The sequence below is a fragment of the Lithobates pipiens genome, unplaced genomic scaffold (assembly GCF_037356315.1).
Source record: "Lithobates pipiens isolate NorthernLeopardFrog02 unplaced genomic scaffold, aLitPip1_a1.2 Scaffold_24, whole genome shotgun sequence".
Taxonomy (NCBI): domain Eukaryota; kingdom Metazoa; phylum Chordata; class Amphibia; order Anura; family Ranidae; genus Lithobates; species Lithobates pipiens.
The window spans coordinates 8,429,280-8,446,580 of record NW_027507786.1 but is presented as its reverse complement, the minus strand read 5'-3'; the positions used below and the strand labels follow the sequence as shown (position 1 = coordinate 8,446,580).

Below are 17,301 nucleotides of genomic sequence, written 5' to 3'. Positions count from 1 at the left end.
ACATTGGTGATCAGTGAGAAGAATGTTCCTTACATTGGTGATCAGTGAGAAGAATGTTCCTTACATTGGTGATCAGTGAGAAGAATGTTCCTTACATTGGTGATCAGTGAGAAGAATGTTCCTTACATTGGTGGTCAGTTGGAAAGGGGGAGGGGGCAACAATAGGAGCCAATAAGACTCATGCACATGTACTGACAGAGAGAGCTGAGTGGTGGTTTGGTACTACTGCTTCTTCATTGTCCTATCAGTAGTTTGGGGGGGGGGGGGGGGGTTTGACTACACTGCACTACTTCTGCACTGCGGCCAATTGGCAGGGGAACCTGGATCACAAACCTGGCTGAAAATCATTACAAATCCATATATACATTACAGTGTAACTGTTATTTTGCTGCGCTCCAGGAGTTCAGCGGGCTCAATTAAAATAAAAAGTAGATCAATGCATTTTAAAATTTACTGGAAGACAAAATAAAAATATGATATGCCTTTTTCTTTGAAATTCATCCCATTAATTATAGATATGGGAGCAGCGTGGTCTGATAGCAGAAAGAGCAGCTAAATCCGATTGTTAAGTTGTCTCTATCGGATGAGAACCCTAAAGAGGCTGCGTGGAATTATTTGCGCCCCTCCTGTACGGTAATCAACAACACGGTGCGCATAACAGGCAAATATTATTATAAAACAAATTATCTTTACTTAAAGCAAAGCCCAACACCCGTATCATGTTCCGTCGCGCAACAATGGATTAAGTAATTGTTAGGTTGCTCGACTTCTGTAAGTAACCCCTGGTAGCCTAGGCTAGGATTGAAGAGCGGAGGTCCCTTTCACCGGTGGACAAAACATTACACATACACCCTGTTGTACGTGAATAATGAATGTGCCTATTGAAGCACACACAACAATTTTATTTAGTTTGAACAGAAGGACAGCCCTGTGGTTTAACCAATCAGGGACTGCCACATAAAATATGCAAGATAGTATATTTTACTACGTCATCATGGTTTTTTTGTACAAGCAATTTCTGCCTAGTAACAAAAAGCTAAATATATACATTTTTATACAGTTTAAAATGTTTCTTAAGTCTGGTGCAAGACAGGCCTGTGGTTTTAACACCATGGAGTTACTTCTGCTCTCAAAAAGGGAAGTAGCTTAACCGCATCCATCTGTTCTAAACAGATATCTAACCTTGTGATAAAATACCTTGTACAAGCAAAAAACACATATGACCTTAAGCAATAGGTTTCTATGTCATGCTAACAGTAATTTTCCAATACCCAAAATGGATGTCTTCTAACAAGATGGTTCCCTCATTTACCTTATAATCCTTCCTTTGATCATTCTGTGATTTACATAATGATCATTCCTTTTCTAATTTAATAGCACAGGCTTCATACTCCGAACCCTTGTGCTCTTGGTTTCTATACCATACCGTTGGATCCTTAACAATGGAAGTGAGTTTCAGATCCTTCGGAACGGCCGTGTTTCCCTTTTTACATAAACATTTGATTATCTTATAACAGGCATATAAAAATAGAATGAAGAGAATCACAGTGACAATTGTCATGGCAGCATTTCGGAGCCAAGATATTAATCCCCCAAAACTAAAACTGCTCGAGAAGGGATCCCAGTTTTTTCCTATGTTCCTTGCCTCTTTCTGTAGTTTATTTACCTCTTCCCTGTGTTGGGCAATAACGTCATAGTAGTCTGGGACTTCGATGCTGGTATTATGAATCCAGGTACAGCACTCATAATCCTCAGTAGTCTCACAGAGGCCAGTAAGGGCTGCACTCATACTTTCTATAGCCAACTCATGTAGTTCTAGTTGCTTCCTAATTGCCCTAGTTTCTAGATTTAGTTTGGTTATGTCATCAGAATTTTCCTCCAGAATCTCATCAATTATGCCAGTGTAATTATTTAATCTTTTCATTAGGTCAATTCCCCACCCTGTCCAGGAAGGGAACCATGCCCAGGCCATATCTTTTCCTAAAAACAATTCTCGTTTATTACGGTGTCTAAGGGGATATCTAGGATGCATGCTGGCTTCAAGGAGGTGACTTCCCTTGTTATCCCCTAATACCCCCATAATAGGAACCAGGGCTGCAAGGTAACACCACCCCTGGGGTTTGGTTGGGATCCAGGGGTGACAGAGTTTGCCGCAGCATATATATATGGTATTTCCTAGAGCTAGGGGTCGTTTATGGAACACGTTCCTAAGAGTATCAGAAAGGCCAGAGAGCACCAGTATTGACATTAATTGGTGTATTGTAGTCTTGGTACTGGAGCTAAGAAAGTCTAAAAAGGTGGCATTTAGGGTGGGATCTGAAGTATGGAAGAAAGAAGGACTGTTAAATGATGTCATTGAAATGTTAAGTTTTGCTTGTTTGCAAACCTCGGCTCCATCTGTGGTGTTTCCCAGTCGGAAACACCAGTCTGGGAAGTGGCTTCTACCTATAATTTGGAAAGTGAGGGTTTTATTTGGACGGGTCCTAGTAACATTCGTTAGGACGATAGGGGGTGTTCCATTAAGGAGGGGGGTAAAATTCAAGGGGACTGCCATGAGAGGGATTCTAGCTGTACTGGGATGTAGCTTGCTGCAAATCCAGCATTTCTCAAAACCAGATTTTTGAGCATAGCTATATTTGAATTTTAGTAGTAACATCTTGTTAGTCAGTCCCTTAGGTGACTCATTAACGGGTACAATACTTCTACTATGTCTTTGGCCGGGGGTATTATTCATCTTAGGTGGTCCACATATCCCTTTTAATAGACCTAAATCTTCTGGATGATATATACAGTTGGCTATAAACCATGTGGGCAGGAATACAAATAGTACCAGACTACCCCAAAGGCATACAGCCTTCCCTGACACTGATGGAGAAAGCATCTTTGTTTTTTTTTTAAAGTTCTGATTATTTGTTATCTAAGAGTTCTGTTCTTCTTCTTCGTTTCTCATCCCGGCAGTTGTTGGCTCTGTTTTGTCCTTTTGAGGGGGTGTGGGATCTTCCAGGGAAATTTGTTCTATGCCTCTCTGAACTTCTTGTAGATCTTGTTCTTGGGAGTTGCTGCTCTGTCACTGCCAGGGGCTCTGGAGTCGAGGGAAGCTGGGGACACTTTTTAAGACGGCTGGCGTGGATCCAGGTGTTTCCTAGGTCTGTTAACACTGCGGTCCTGGATACCTTTTCCACCTTCCATGGTCCTGAGAAAGCCGGTCCGATACTCTTTCTTTGTGCTAATTGTTTGATCAGCACTTTATCCCCAGGGATGAAGGGATGCGTTGGTTCTGTGGGAAGAGGGAAAAAAGGTGACAGAAACGTGTTCGTTCATTTCATGAAGCATACTTACCAGGTTTTTCACGTACATTTCCTGTTGGGAATAAATGTCAATATCAGTGTCTTGGTCTAATGGGGGTAATTCTATGTTTGCGGGGATTCCCATGAGGACCTCAAAGGGTGATAATTTTGTTCTTGCATGTGGTGTGGTCCTAATTTGGAACAATACAGCAGGCAGATGGTCAAGCCATCCTTTCAACGTGCCTCCTGTGGCCTTTTTTAGTTTATCTTTGATATTCCTATTCATTCTTTCCACTACTCCTGCACTTTGTGGGTGATAAAGGATTTCATATATATATATTGATCAAAGGGGCAGCCCCTATATGTCCTGGACCATGGAGATATGAGAGTGCAGCCCCTATATGTCTCTTCCCCTCTTTTGACCAAAGACCTTCAGGGTCTTTGGTCAATCCTTCCTTTGTCCAAAAATGGACATCATCTTCTGTGGCCATTGATTGCATCTGTGCTATGACAGTTTTAAAGTTAGGTGCTGCGAAGTGTTCCTTGAAAAACATTGTTGTGGGGGCAGGTGGGTTAGGGGAAAAGGCAGCAGCTCTTTTAGCTTCTCTGTCAGCAAGAGCATTCCCTTTTGAAACACGACTGCTGTCAGAGGAGTGTGCCTTTACTTTAATTATGGCTACCTTTTTTGGAAGAAGAATGGCTTGGAGGAGAGCACTAATCTGTGTGGAGTTGGCAATTATTTTGTTGTCTGCTGTTTTAAAACCTCTATTGGCCCATATCACACCAAAATCATGCACCACTCCAAAAGCATATCTACTGTCTGTGTAGACGTTCACCTCTTTACCGGTGAATAGAATGCAGGCCCTAGTGAGGGCTTCCAGTTCAGCCACCTGAGCCGAAGAGGGGGCAGTGGTTTGGCTTCTAATACCTTGTTTGGCAACTGGACTATTGCATATCCTGTTTGGAAGGTGGAATCAGAGGGACGGGAGCAACTACCGTCCACAAAAACATCCTCTGCACCTGAGATAGGGGTGTCAGTGAGATCCGGTCTGGGACTGGTAATAGCAGCAACCTTTTCCGAACAGTCATGTATAATGTCTGGGTCATGTGGTAAACGCAACATGGAATGCAAAAGGCGCACAGCGGGGTTGCTGGCAGGCACATATTTGAGTGTGAGGTTATCAGTGTTCATCAGTGTTATCTCATAACCACTAAGTCTTTGCGAGGTCATATGTTGGGTATTCATGTTCTGAATAAGATGCGTGACTGAATGAGTGGTATAGAGAGTCAATGGGTGACCTAGCACTAATTTGTTTGCATCTTGTACAGCCATTGCACAGGCAGCAAGATTTTGGAGACAGAATGGCATTCCCTGTACTTGGATGGGGAGTTTTTTTTTTTAGATAGGTAGGAGACAGGGCGGTAGCCTGTTCCATGCTGTTGTGTTAGCACGGCGGCAAAAGAGGTCCCCGAGACTACACAGTATAGTTGAAAAGCTTTACCATAGTCTACCAACCCTAGGGCGGGAGCATTTGACAGACTGTTTAATAGAGCTTGAAAAGCTTGTAGTCTGTCTTCAGTCCAATCTATTAATTTAGGGGCTGTCGAGCCAGTAGCCTCTCTTAGGATACTATCATAATGAGAACAGTCAGGAATCCATTGGCGGCAATATACCATTGCACCCAAGAACGAGAGTAGGGCGGCTTTGTCTTTTGGGGGACTGAGAGCTCGAAGGGCTGCGGCACGTTTGGGGGACACTAGCCTTGTCCCTTCCTTTAGAATGCACCCTAGGTATTCTACCTGTGGCTGGCACCATTGTATTTTCTTCCTTGAGGCTAGATGCCCGGCGTGAGCTAGGTGTTGTAACAGTGATGTTGAATCGACCGCACAATCTTCAGCAGTTCGACTGCACAGGAGCAAGTCGTCCACATACTGTATCAGTACCGACCCTCGCTCAGAAGTCCAAGACTTGACAGTCTCGTTGAGTACCATAGAGAAGGCGGCTGGACTGTCTACATACCCTTGCCAGGTTAGTTGGCCCCCGGCCCAGGAGAAAGCAAACATAGGTTGGGCTTCCTCTGCAATGGGAATGCTAAAGAAAGCATTCGCTAAATCAATTACTGTGTAGCATAGAGAGTCTGCCGGTATGCATGAAAAATAAGTGATGTCTGAGACTAGGGGTGGGAGGGGAATCACTTGTTTGTTTACTGCTCTGAGGTCTTGGACGAGTCTCCACTCGCCACTGGCCTTCTTTACAGGGTAAATGGGTGTGTTCCAGGGACTGATGATTGGTCTCAGGATACCTTTTGATATGTAATCATTAATTTGAGGGGAGATGCCTTTGACTTTCTCTGGGGGTAGGGGATACTGTTTTTGATATTGTATCCCTGCATCTGACCGCATTTGGGGTGCATATGGTGTGCAATTAATAAAGCCCACACTACCTTTGTTTTCTGCCCAAATTGTGTGATGGTCAAGGGAGGAAGGTATCATTAGAAAGAAACTCCTGTGTGCATGTCTTTTTGGGAACCCTCTGTGTGCATGTCGCTTAGGACCATGTAAGTCACATAATGGTGAACTAGCGGTAAGGGAACCTTCTTTATTAAACTTAATGGTAATACACAGTTGTGCCAAGAGGTCCCGTCCCATAAGGGGCACAGGGCATGAGGACAAGACGGCAAAAGTTTGGGTACATAATTTCTGTCCTTCTGGAGTGGCTACAGTCAGTGGTGGAGTGATGGGATGGGTGACAGGTGTCCCATTAATACCAACAGAGTTTCCCTCGGTGCATTATTTGTGGCTGTGTAGGATATTGGGGTAGTGGTTGACGAGGGTTCTGGTATGGCAGATAACGGGGATACTGTGGGCGGGTCTGGGGGTTAAATCCCCTGCCTCTGCCTCTTGCTCTAATCTGTCCAGTCCTATAAGGGCACTGGGATTTCCAATGTCCTTGCTGTCCACAATTGCCTATATTTTCCAAGGCATTTGTTCCATGCACAGAAACAATCCTTCATGTATTGTGGGTCAGCCCCTTTGCAGGGAGGATAAGAATGCTTATGTACCTGACAAATTTTACTGACTTCTTGCCAGTCTTCCTCAGTACAAGGACCTTGGGGTCCTGGGTCATGGATTCCCAATTGCTGACACCTTTCCCGGACTTGTGTCCAAAATGGTTCTACCTGGGGGCCAGGGATCATATTACTGACAAATTCATAGGGTGATGGGGTGGCCATGGCTTGGGTTGCTGCAGTATTCCCCATCTAGTAGTCTGGGCAGTGTGTGTCTAGTGGCAGGACACAGGTGATAACACCCGGTTTGTCCAACAATCCGGTCTCTGGTCTGGGAGTAGGATCCCTGATCTTTTTTGGGGCAGATGGACTTATATAAAACTATGAAGATTTACCCTTAATATACGATGAAGGGTAAATCTTTCCTGGTGGCGGGATATACCCCTCTTACACCAAGTCTGCAAGAGAACCCCCCTGGTCTGGTGGTCAGTAAAATCCACTTGTCATCTATTCTTAGGAAGAGTAGACCTAACGTGCAATGGGGGCAGGCGGATGCTATGTCACTACAAGAGGGCTCCTCATATTCTGCACTTATTTAAACAACAACAATTATTTTCCTTATACTCTATATTAAAACTTATACTCTATATACTTACACGTGTACCTAGAGAGAAACAGACATATTCTTAATATACTTTAAGACATGAAATAACCGTATTGCAATACATTTATCAATTTATAGTGCACTTTTTTTTTTTTTTTTTTAAAAAAAAAAAAATTTTTCAAATGGGCGTCCACTCCACCAATCCCTTTGTCACGGGCGTAATCTACTACTTCCCGTGTTAAAAATACTATCACCAATAGTTTTAAGTCAGACCAACCTAGTCGGACTCCCCTAAACCTATAAATTCCTTGCGAGCCCTTTTAACCTCCCGAGGGACCAGCCTAGTTCCTCGCGAAGGCACAGTTACTTCTTTTAATTTTAAACTAAGTTCGTAGCGGCCGCCCGGACAGAGTAAGTGTTTACACCATTCACCAATCAGGTAAAAAAGAGTAAAGTGACTTACCTGTCGCAAGACGAGACGAACCCCACTTTGCTGGTACCAAAACTGTTAGGTTGCTCGACTTCTGTAAGTAACCCCTGGTAGCCTAGGCTAGGATTGAAGAGCGGAGGTCCCTTTCACCGGTGGACAAAACATTACACATACACCCTGTTGTACGTGAATAATGAATGTGCCTATTGAAGCACACACAACAATTTTATTTAGTTTGAACAGAAGGACAGCCCTGTGGTTTAACCAATCAGGGACTGCCACATAAAATATGCAAGATAGTATATTTTACTACGTCATCATGGTTTTTTTGTACAAGCAATTTCTGCCTAGTAACAAAAAGCTAAATATATACATTTTTATACAGTTTAAAATGTTTCTTAAGTCTGGTGCAAGACAGGCCTGTGGTTTTAACACCATGGAGTTACTTCTGCTCTCAAAAAGGGAAGTAGCTTAACCGCATCCATCTGTTCTAAACAGATATCTAACCTTGTGATAAAATACCTTGTACAAGCAAAAAACACATATGACCTTAAGCAATAGGTTTCTATGTCATGCTAACAGTAATTTTCCAATACCCAAAATGGATGTCTTCTAACAAGATGGTTCCCTCATTTACCTTATAGTAATGTTTTCTTAATTACCCGGATTTAATTAGCTGCGGCAGGATCGTACATATATTAATAATGCTGACTGTTTCCTTTATTCTCCCTTCGGATTATTGTCCTCATTAACTTCCTCCAGAGATGGCCGGGTACTCTGTTCTAACCAGCCTTCTTAAAGGGAAACTACTCACAAAATTATTATTTTTTTCTTTTTTTTTTTTACCCAGTTTGTTATATGCTTTAAATACAGTTTTTGTGCACCCTGCTACTGCATGTCATTGCTTGTAGCCTGAAGATCTAGAACCCATGTTTTGAGCTTGCAGTGTTGTTTCCTCTGTGGTCACGGCTCTGCCCCCCTCCAGCACACACTTAAAGTTTGCATGCCTAGACACCTTTGTGGCCTACCCTGTCTTTGTGGCTGTAGACCAGCCATTCACAACCTCTTCAACATGGAGGAACCCTTGAAATAATATTTAGGTCTCAGGGAACCCTTGCAAAAAATGATTATACCTACAGCATGTTACATAGTTACTTAGTAGGTGAGGTTGAAAAAAAAAGACACAAGTCCATCAAGTCCAACCTATGTGTGTGCTTTTATGTCAGTATTACATTGTATATCCCTGTATGTTGTGATCGTTCAGGTGCTTATCTAATAGTTTTTTGAAAATATCGACCTGAGACCACCGGCCTGTGGAAGGGAATTCCACAGTAAAGAACTCTCTATGCAGTTTATGGATAAACCTCTTTTCTTCTCGTTTTAATGAGTGACCATGTGTCTTGTTAAACTCCCTTTAGCGGTTGGTGGTCATTGAGTTAAGGGCTTCCTTGTGAAGGGCTTCCTTATGTGGTCAGTGGAAGGAATTGGTGGTGTTTGTTCCAGAGCCATGGGCACCATTAGGCAGGAGATCAGTCCACCACTGTCCATGGAACCCCTAGAAACCTCTGGAGGAACCCTTGGGTTCCACAGACCTCTGGTTGAGAAAGGTTGCAGTAAACTATTGATCTAACAATAAAGGAGGACTTCAGCAAAAATAAGGACTTACATCTAGTTAGTCTTCTCTATGGTGAAGGATACTTTCTGTATTCACACAGTGAGAATGTGCAATGAAATATGGGAGGGGAAAGGGAGAGAGGGAGGGAAGAGAAGGGAGGAAAAAGAGAAAGGAAGCAGAGAAGGGAAATAAGAACAAAGGAAAAGAGGAAGGAGAGAAGCAATGCAAAAGGGGGGATAAGGAAGGGAAGAAAGGGAAAGAGGAAGGAAGAAAGGAAAGATGGAAACCAGGTAGGGAGGGTACAGAAAGAAGACACAGAGGAAGGATGGAAGGAAGGAAGAGGGAAGAGAGAAAGGTAAAAAGAGAGGGAGGGTGAAAAGGAAGGAACAAATGACAAAAAGAAAAGAAGAAAAGGAAGAGAGGGAGGAAAGAAGGAAGAAAGAGAGAAAGGGAGGGAAAGAAAAGAGGTAGAAAGGGAGGGAAGGATGAAAGAAGGGATAAAGAGAGGGAGGGCAGGAAGGAAGGAAGCAAGAGAGAACGAGAAGAAAGAAAGAAGAGAAGGAGGGAAGGCAGGAAAGAAGGAAGGAAGAGAGGGAGGGAGGAACGAATTAAAGAAAAGAGAAAGAAGGAAGAGAGGGAAGGAAGGTAGAAAATGAGGAAGGAAGAAAGAATGGAACAAAGGTAGAAACAATGAGATTTAGAAAAGAAGGATGGAAGAAAGAGAGGACAGAAGGAAAAAAAGAAAGGGAGGAAGAAAAAGAGGTAGGGAGGGTACAGAAGGAAGAAAGGAAGACACGGAGGAAGGAAGAGAGGGAGGGTGGAAACTAGAAAGGACGGAAGAAAGGACATGATGGAGGAAGAAGGAAAGGACATGATGGAGGAAGGAAGAAAGGACAGAAAGAAAAGAAGTAAGGAAGAGAGGGAGGGAAAGAAGGAAGGGAGAAAAAAAAAGATGGGATGGAAGAAGGAAGGAAGAAAGAGAATGAGAAGAGAATGGAAAGAAAATAAGGAAGTTGGAAGGAAGGAGGAGAGGGAGTGAGGAATGAAGGAAGGGGAAAAAAAGAAAGAAGCAAGAGAGTGAGTGAGGGAAGGAAGGGAGAAAAGGAGGAAGGAAGAAAGGATGGAACAAAGGAAGAAAGCATGAGATTGAGAAAGGAAAGAAGGATGGAAGAAAGAGGACAGAAGGAAGGGAGAGAGGGAGAAAGGAAGAACAGAAAGAAAAGAAGGAAGGAAGAGAGGGAGGGAGGAAGAGAGTAAGGAAGGAATAAAGGACAGGACAAAGGAATAGAGTAAGGAAGGAAGGAAAGAAGAGAGGGAAGGAAAGAGGAAAGAAGATAGGGAGGGAGAGAAGGAAAGAGGAGAGGGTGGGAAGGAAGGAAGGGTGGGAGTCTGGGAGAGATAAAGGAAGGAAGAGATGGAGGGAGGGAAGGAAGCAAAGAGAGGGTTGAAGGAAGCACAGGACAGACAAAGAAAAGAAGGAAGAGAGAATGCAAGTAAGGAAGATTGTGAGGGAGGCGAGAAGGGAAGGAAGAAAGAGAGGGAACGAGGAGAAGAAGGAAGGAAAGAAGAAAGGAAGGAACCTCTATACACACCTTTTAAGGGTTTCTGCTACATAAGAGCCAGACCAGCAAGTCCCTTCCTTCCTTGGAGCAGGGGTGACCCCAGTTTCTATACTGCTGGCTGGCACTATGTAACGCCATCTCTTAGGCCGCGTACACACGCGGGGACTGTTCGCTCAACTTTGTCCGCTGAACAGTGTTTCAGCGGACAGTCCGCTCGTGTGTGGGCTTTCAGCGGACAGTTTCAGCGGACAGTTTGACGAACAAAGTTTTTCGGAAATCCCGAAAAACTGTGCGCTGAAACTTGGTTTGAGCGGACAGTCCGCCCGTGTGTGGGCCAGTCCGCTGTACTTTCGAAATGAGCGGACTGTTCCCGCCCGGAGAAAAGTCTGCTCATTTCGAGCGCGTCTCCAGGTAGGCGGGGTCCGCGACGGAGACGTCGCAGGCTCCGCCGCCTGGAATGGACTTAAAGGGGAACCCCAACGCCGAAAAAAATCGGCGTGGGGGTCCCCCCAAAGTCCACAACAGACCCTTGTCCGAGCACGCTACCCGGCCGGCCAGGAAAGGGGGGCGAGCGAGCGAGCGCGCCCCCCCTCCTGAGCCGTACCAGGCCGCGTGCCCTCAACATGGGGGGTGCCTTGGGGAAAGGGGGGCCGCGCGGCCCCCCCACCCCAAAGCACCTTGTCCCCATGTTGATGAGGACAAGGGCCTCTTCCCGACAACCCTGGCCGTTGGTTGTTGGGGTCTGCGGGCGGGGGGCTTATCGGAATCCGGGAGCCCCCTTTAATAAGGGGGCCCCCGGATACCGGCCCCCACCCTATGTGAATGAGTATGGGGTACAATGTACCCCTACCCATTCACCTGTAAAATAAAAGTACCCAAAAAAAAACACAACACACGAGATAAAATATTTTATTGCACAGCTCCGGGGGTCTTCCGTCTTCGGGGGTCTTCTCGCCGGACTCCTCCGCTATCTTCTTGTAGCTCTTTTGCTAGCGGAGGAGTCCGGCTTTCTTCCTCCCCGCCGCCGGCCTCTTCTCTCGACTTCGGGGGTCTTGTCCCCCTCTTCGGTTCTTCTGCCGGGCCACCGCGCCTTCTTATAGCTCTTTTAGAGGCGGTGGCCCGGTCTTCTGTCGCGGCTGACGCCGCCGCCGCCTTCCGTTCTTCTTCTTCTTCTTCTTCTTCTTCTTCTTCTTCTTCTTCTTCTCCAGGAGATGTTGACACGTCGCTCTCTCCGGCCGGAATGCCAGAGCCGCGCTGCGCGGCCACTTATATAGTGACAATGGGGCGGTGTCACATGGTATATGTCACATGGGTTGGTCACATGGGTTGATGTCACATGGGGACTATGACATCGTAAGGGGGCGGGGTCACCATGTGACCAACCCATGTGACATATACCATGTGACACCGCCCCATTGTCACTATATAAGTGGCCGCGCAGCGCGGCTCTGGCATTCCGGCCGGAGAGAGCGACGTGTCAACATCTCCTGGAGAAGAAGAAGAAGAAGAAGAACGGAAGGCGGCGGCGGCGACAGCGGCGACAGAAGACCGGGCCACCGCCTCTAAAAGAGCTATAAGAAGGCGCGGTGGCCCGGCAGAAGAACCGAAGAGGGGGACAAGACCCCCGAAGTCAGGAGAAGAGGCCGGCGGCGGGGAGGAAGAAAGCCGGACTCCTCCGCTAGCAAAAGAGCTACAAGAAGATAGCGGAGGAGTCCGGCGAGAAGACCCCCGAAGACGGAAGACCCCCGGAGCTGTGCAATAAAATATTTTATCTCGTGTGTTGCGTTTTTTTTGGGTACTTTTATTTTACAGGTGAATGGGTAGGGGTACATTGTACCCCATACTCATTCACATAGGGTGGGGGGCCGATATCCGGGGGCCCCCTTATTAAAGGGGGCTCCCGGATTCCGATAAGCCCCCCGCCCGCAGACCCCGACAACCAACGGCCAGGGTTGTCGGGAAGAGGCCCTTGTCCTCATCAACATGGGGACAAGGTTCTTTGGGGTGGGGGGGCCGCGCGGCCCCCCCTTCCCCAAGGCACCCCCCATGTTGAGGGCACACGGCCTGGTACGGCTCAGGAGGGGGGGGCGCGCTCGCTCGCTCGCCCCCCTTTCCTGGCCGGCCGGGTAGCGTGCTCGGACAAGGGTCTGTTGTGGACTTTGGGGGGACCCCCACGCCGATTTTTTTCGGCGTTGGGTTTCCCCTTTAAGTTCATTCCAGGCGGCGGAGCCCGCGACGTCTCCGTCGCGGGCCCCGCCTACCTTGACACGCGCTCGAAATGAGCGGACTGTTGCCTTGTGTGTGGGCGAGTCCGTTCATTTCAAAAGTTGCGCGGACTTAGTACGACGAACTTAGTTTGCCGTATTTGTCCGCTCAAAAAGTGCCGTGTGTGGGCAAGTTCGTTCATTCAAAAGTTTGAGCGGACTGTTTGACAAACTTAGTTTCGGCAGACAGTCCGCCCGTGTGTACGCCGCCTTACTCTCTCATATGACTTCATATGCCTCTCTGCCAGAGACAGGTTCTCTTTAAACATTGAGATGTAGAGTTTGATCAGTGTCCAGCCGCACCTGCGGTCCTGACATTTAACAGCGACTGATTCTTTCTATCCGCGTGCTCGCTGGCCGTCCTATGTTGTTTAAGTGGCTCGCGGGAGCCGTTACACTAGCAGATGCACCTGCTTTTGTTAATGGTGACCTTTAAGCAAAGAAACTCAACAGGCTGAGATAACACATTCCTGCATTAGTGAACTATTGAATGAAATATCGTCCGTTCTTATCCTCACAGTCACAAGACAGCTTTGTTAAAGTGATACTCGGCAAAATGTACTCAGATTCCATTATTAAACCTGATGTAAATCTTAACTGGATGACATTTAAGGGCTGATTTAAAAAGCAGAGGTATGGCCATGCTGCTGATTAGCACAAAAAAGAAAAAAAAAAGAAGAAAAGAAAGCGTGATTTCACAAATATAGATAGTTAAATAGTTAGTCAGGTCGAAAAAAGACACAAGTTCATCTAATTCAACCATAAAAAAATAAAATAAAATAAAAAAATATAAAATCCCATATACCCATTCCCATACATTGTGCTTTGCTGGCTTACAATCTTACCGTAGTGCTGGACCACCGTAATTGTACTGTGGCCCAGCGCCAGCCTCTGCTCTCTCCACTGCCCTCACCCCTGAAGGTCCCTTAGCCCCTGTACACACGGTCGGAGATTTTGACAACCAAACCTGTCGGATTTTGTCCGAAACTGTTGCATACACACGGTCGGACTAAGTTGTCGAAAAATCCGATCATTCAGAACGTGATGACGTAATTTCGTTATGATGGGACTACGTTCAGGCTAGTAGCCAATAGCTTTGATGTAGGAATTTGATCTGAGCATGCGTGGCACTTGGTCCGATCAAAATTCTCTATACATGATCGGAGTATGTCCGATCGAACCAGTTGGTCGGAAAATATTTCCAACAAGTTGGAAAATTGGGTCCGACGGATATTTGGACGTAATCAGTCCGATGCATACCACACACAGTCGGATTATCCGACAACACGGTCCGATAGGACACATTCCGACGGATTCTCCGACCGTGTGTACTTAGACACGTCCAAGGGCTTAGACACGTCCACTTTCTCTTTGAATCCTCACCAGGCTGGTAGTCCTCAATAATGGCAGGCCAATGACTCCCTGTAGCCAGTTTTCCCTAGTTGAGTAACATTGAATGTCATTCGGCCTGGAAGACCTAGGACATCTTGTGGTGGAAAACAGATTGAAGGTGAGTATCGTACTGTTATGCATTGGCCAAATGATCAGTTAACCACTAGTCGACCTGCTGCCATCATTATATGCGACAGGTTGGCTCTCCTAGGCAAATCGCCGTAGCTGTACGCCGGCCCTTAAAATAGACTTGGCAGGCGTGAATGACCGCCACGTGACATAGGAGCTGATGCATGTACCTGGCGGACATACCCTCATAACTTATCATACCAATCTACATATTATGTGAATACTCATCTCTATAAAGATAATTGTTTTTAGGTTTCCCTTCTATATGCTACGTTTATACATTGATCTATTTGTATAACTCTACTTTTATCTATCATTATATGCAGCTGTTTCCCCCTTGGTAGGTTTCTGCCTTTATATGCCCCGGTGGTCAACGTTTTGGGGGTCCTTTCCAGACGGATGTCACCTAAATGATTGTGCCTTTTCATTTACACAATGTCTTATATAAAAGAAGAGAATACTGCGCTAGACCAAAAAATAAAAATATGATTAAAAGATAAAAAAATATATAAATAAAAATGACCAGGCTGCAGCTCAAACATGGGATACACACACCATAGCAAAGAGAACATATATGAAGCTGCGCCAAATTATCACATAAACAATATTACAAGAAATTTTGCCAACTATATAAAAAAAGTCCTTAGCAAAAAAGTGTATATAGCTAAGTCCACACTGGTAATCTTCTAATGACACCTCGGTGACTCCACACATATAGAAAAAAGTGCCCGACCACCGAGATAAGAATGCGCTTACCAGATGACCACCGAGATAAGAATGCGCTTACCAGATGACCACCGAGATAAGAATGCGCTTACCAGATGACCACCGAGATAAGAATGCGCTTACCAGATGACCACCGAGATGAGAATGCGCTTACCAGATGACCACCGAGATGAGAATGCGCTTACCAGATGACCACCGAGATAAGAATGCGCTTACCAGATTGCAAAGCGTAAGGGGGATTTGGCTATGACCCAGCCACGGCCTTTAGCTTATACCAGGGACCCTTAAACCATGCAGGAACGAAACCTCATGACGGGGGAAGCCACCTTGATGTTTCACAGGATCGTACTGTACTTAAATGGTAACGCACAGGCTCAATGAAAAGAGAAACTGCCCATAGTGTGATAACGTTCATATATTTAATATAAATAAAGCACTTACATATAAATTACTATCAAATCCCCATTGAAAACGTCACCTATGACGAAACGCGTCTGGAAGGGGAACGCAGCGACGTCACCACGCTACACGAGAGGAGGACGGACTCCTGAATTTGAGGGCCGACTTTGTTTTTACGCAATTTGATCGTAGTTTATATGTGAGTGTACATTTATATGAAAGCACGCTTTGCCATCTGGAAAGAGCATTCTTATCTCGGTGGTCGGGCACTTTTTTCTATATGTGTGGCGTCACCGAGGTGTCTTTAGAAGATTAACCAGTGTGGACTTAGCTATATACACTTTTTTTACTAAGGACTTTTTTATATAGTTCGTAACATTTCTTGTAATATTGACCATGTCTTATATGTTGGATGATATATTTTCTATATATTTATATGTATACTTATTTTTGTTTATGTCGTCTATATATTTACCAGATTTGTAGCTCCCAAAGAAGCGCTGCTAGGCGAGCAACATGTTGAGCGAATCATTTTCTTGTGACCCTCGTCTGGACTCAACCACTCTATGCACTCTACTCATGTTGACTAGTGCTACTGGTTATATTCCATTACAATCATCAATTGTTTCTTTTCCAATTACAATTGAAGTGCTATCTGAGTCCCTAGGATCAAATATTTTATGTCATTTGTTATGACGTGTGTTTCCTTTTATGTGCTGTATATAAAACGTTTTTTTAACTTTATCCAATTAAATAAATATTCATATTTTTATTCTAATATTATGGGCCTACAAATTTGTAAATTTCCAAAAATATTTTTTTCCTAACAATGGAATTAACCACCCTGAGCATTATTATTATTATTATACGCGATTTATATAGCGCCAACAGTTTACGCAGTACTTTACAATGTAGAGGGGGGACAGCACGATTGCAGTACAGTTCAATACAGAAGGGACAGGAGGGCCCCGCTCGTAGAGCTTACATTCTAAAGGGAGGGGCTGGTGGTACAAAAGGTAATAGATGCGGGGAATGATTTGATAGGGTGGCTCGGTGGGTGTGGGATAGGCTTTCCCGAATGAGTGAGTTTTTAGGGATCTCCTAAAGGTGGACAGGTTAGGGGTGGATCGGATATACCAGGGCAGGGAGTTCCAGAGGATGGGAGAGGCTCTGGAGAAGTCCTGAAGGTGAGCATGAGAGGAGGTAACAAGGGAGCTAGAAAGCAGGAGGTCCTGGGAGGAGCGGAGGGGGGCGATATCTGCAGATGAGGTTGGTGATGCAGCTGGGGGTGATGTTGTGGATGGCCTTGTATGTTGTGGTCCTTTAGTGGACATCTTTTGTGGAATGAATACAGGGGAGTTGTAGAGAAGGTATACCAATTGTGGCATCAGAATAGGCTTCCCACATGTAAGGCTGGAAGCATTTTTGGTCTGGAGGGTCAGGTGGCTAAAGGTAATGCCACGCCACTGAAAGGGTAGTATTCTGGAGCCAGTTGGCACAGTGTCCATCCTGATTAAGGCTTACAAGGGAGATCCTCATTGGTGGTCGTGATGCCACATACAATGTTGCAATGCCCAGAACCTGGTGAGAGTTCACATGCCCAGTCACTACTCTCCAATTAGGCGTGGTCCTTCCAAGCACTAGAGGGTGGGAAGAGATGGAATTTATATCCCTCAGGCATGTCCAGGAATCCAGAGGCTGATTGGAACCCAGGGGGTTGTGGGGAACGGAGTTAAAAGAGCACACAACTGGCACTGAGAAAATCAAGTAAAGGGGTACTCCGCTACACTGCTTTTCCTGTTAGAACACACCATCCACAATGAGCACCAACATTTGCAAAGGAAAGAATGATGCCAGGGGGTCCCAGATCAATGTATCAATCTAT

General features: G+C 45.4%; 1 long non-coding RNA gene across 1 annotated transcript; it reads right to left on the bottom strand.

Moving 5' to 3' along the window:
- Positions 1–853: 853 nt before the first annotated feature.
- On the bottom strand, positions 854–4,960 carry LOC143929647 (uncharacterized). Its single transcript, XR_013262553.1, has 2 exons — positions 4,085–4,960; positions 854–4,001 (listed from the first exon to the last, which is right to left on the bottom strand). It is a non-coding gene; the product is annotated as an uncharacterized LOC143929647 (long non-coding RNA).
- Between the last annotated feature and the right edge of the window lie 12,341 nt (positions 4,961–17,301).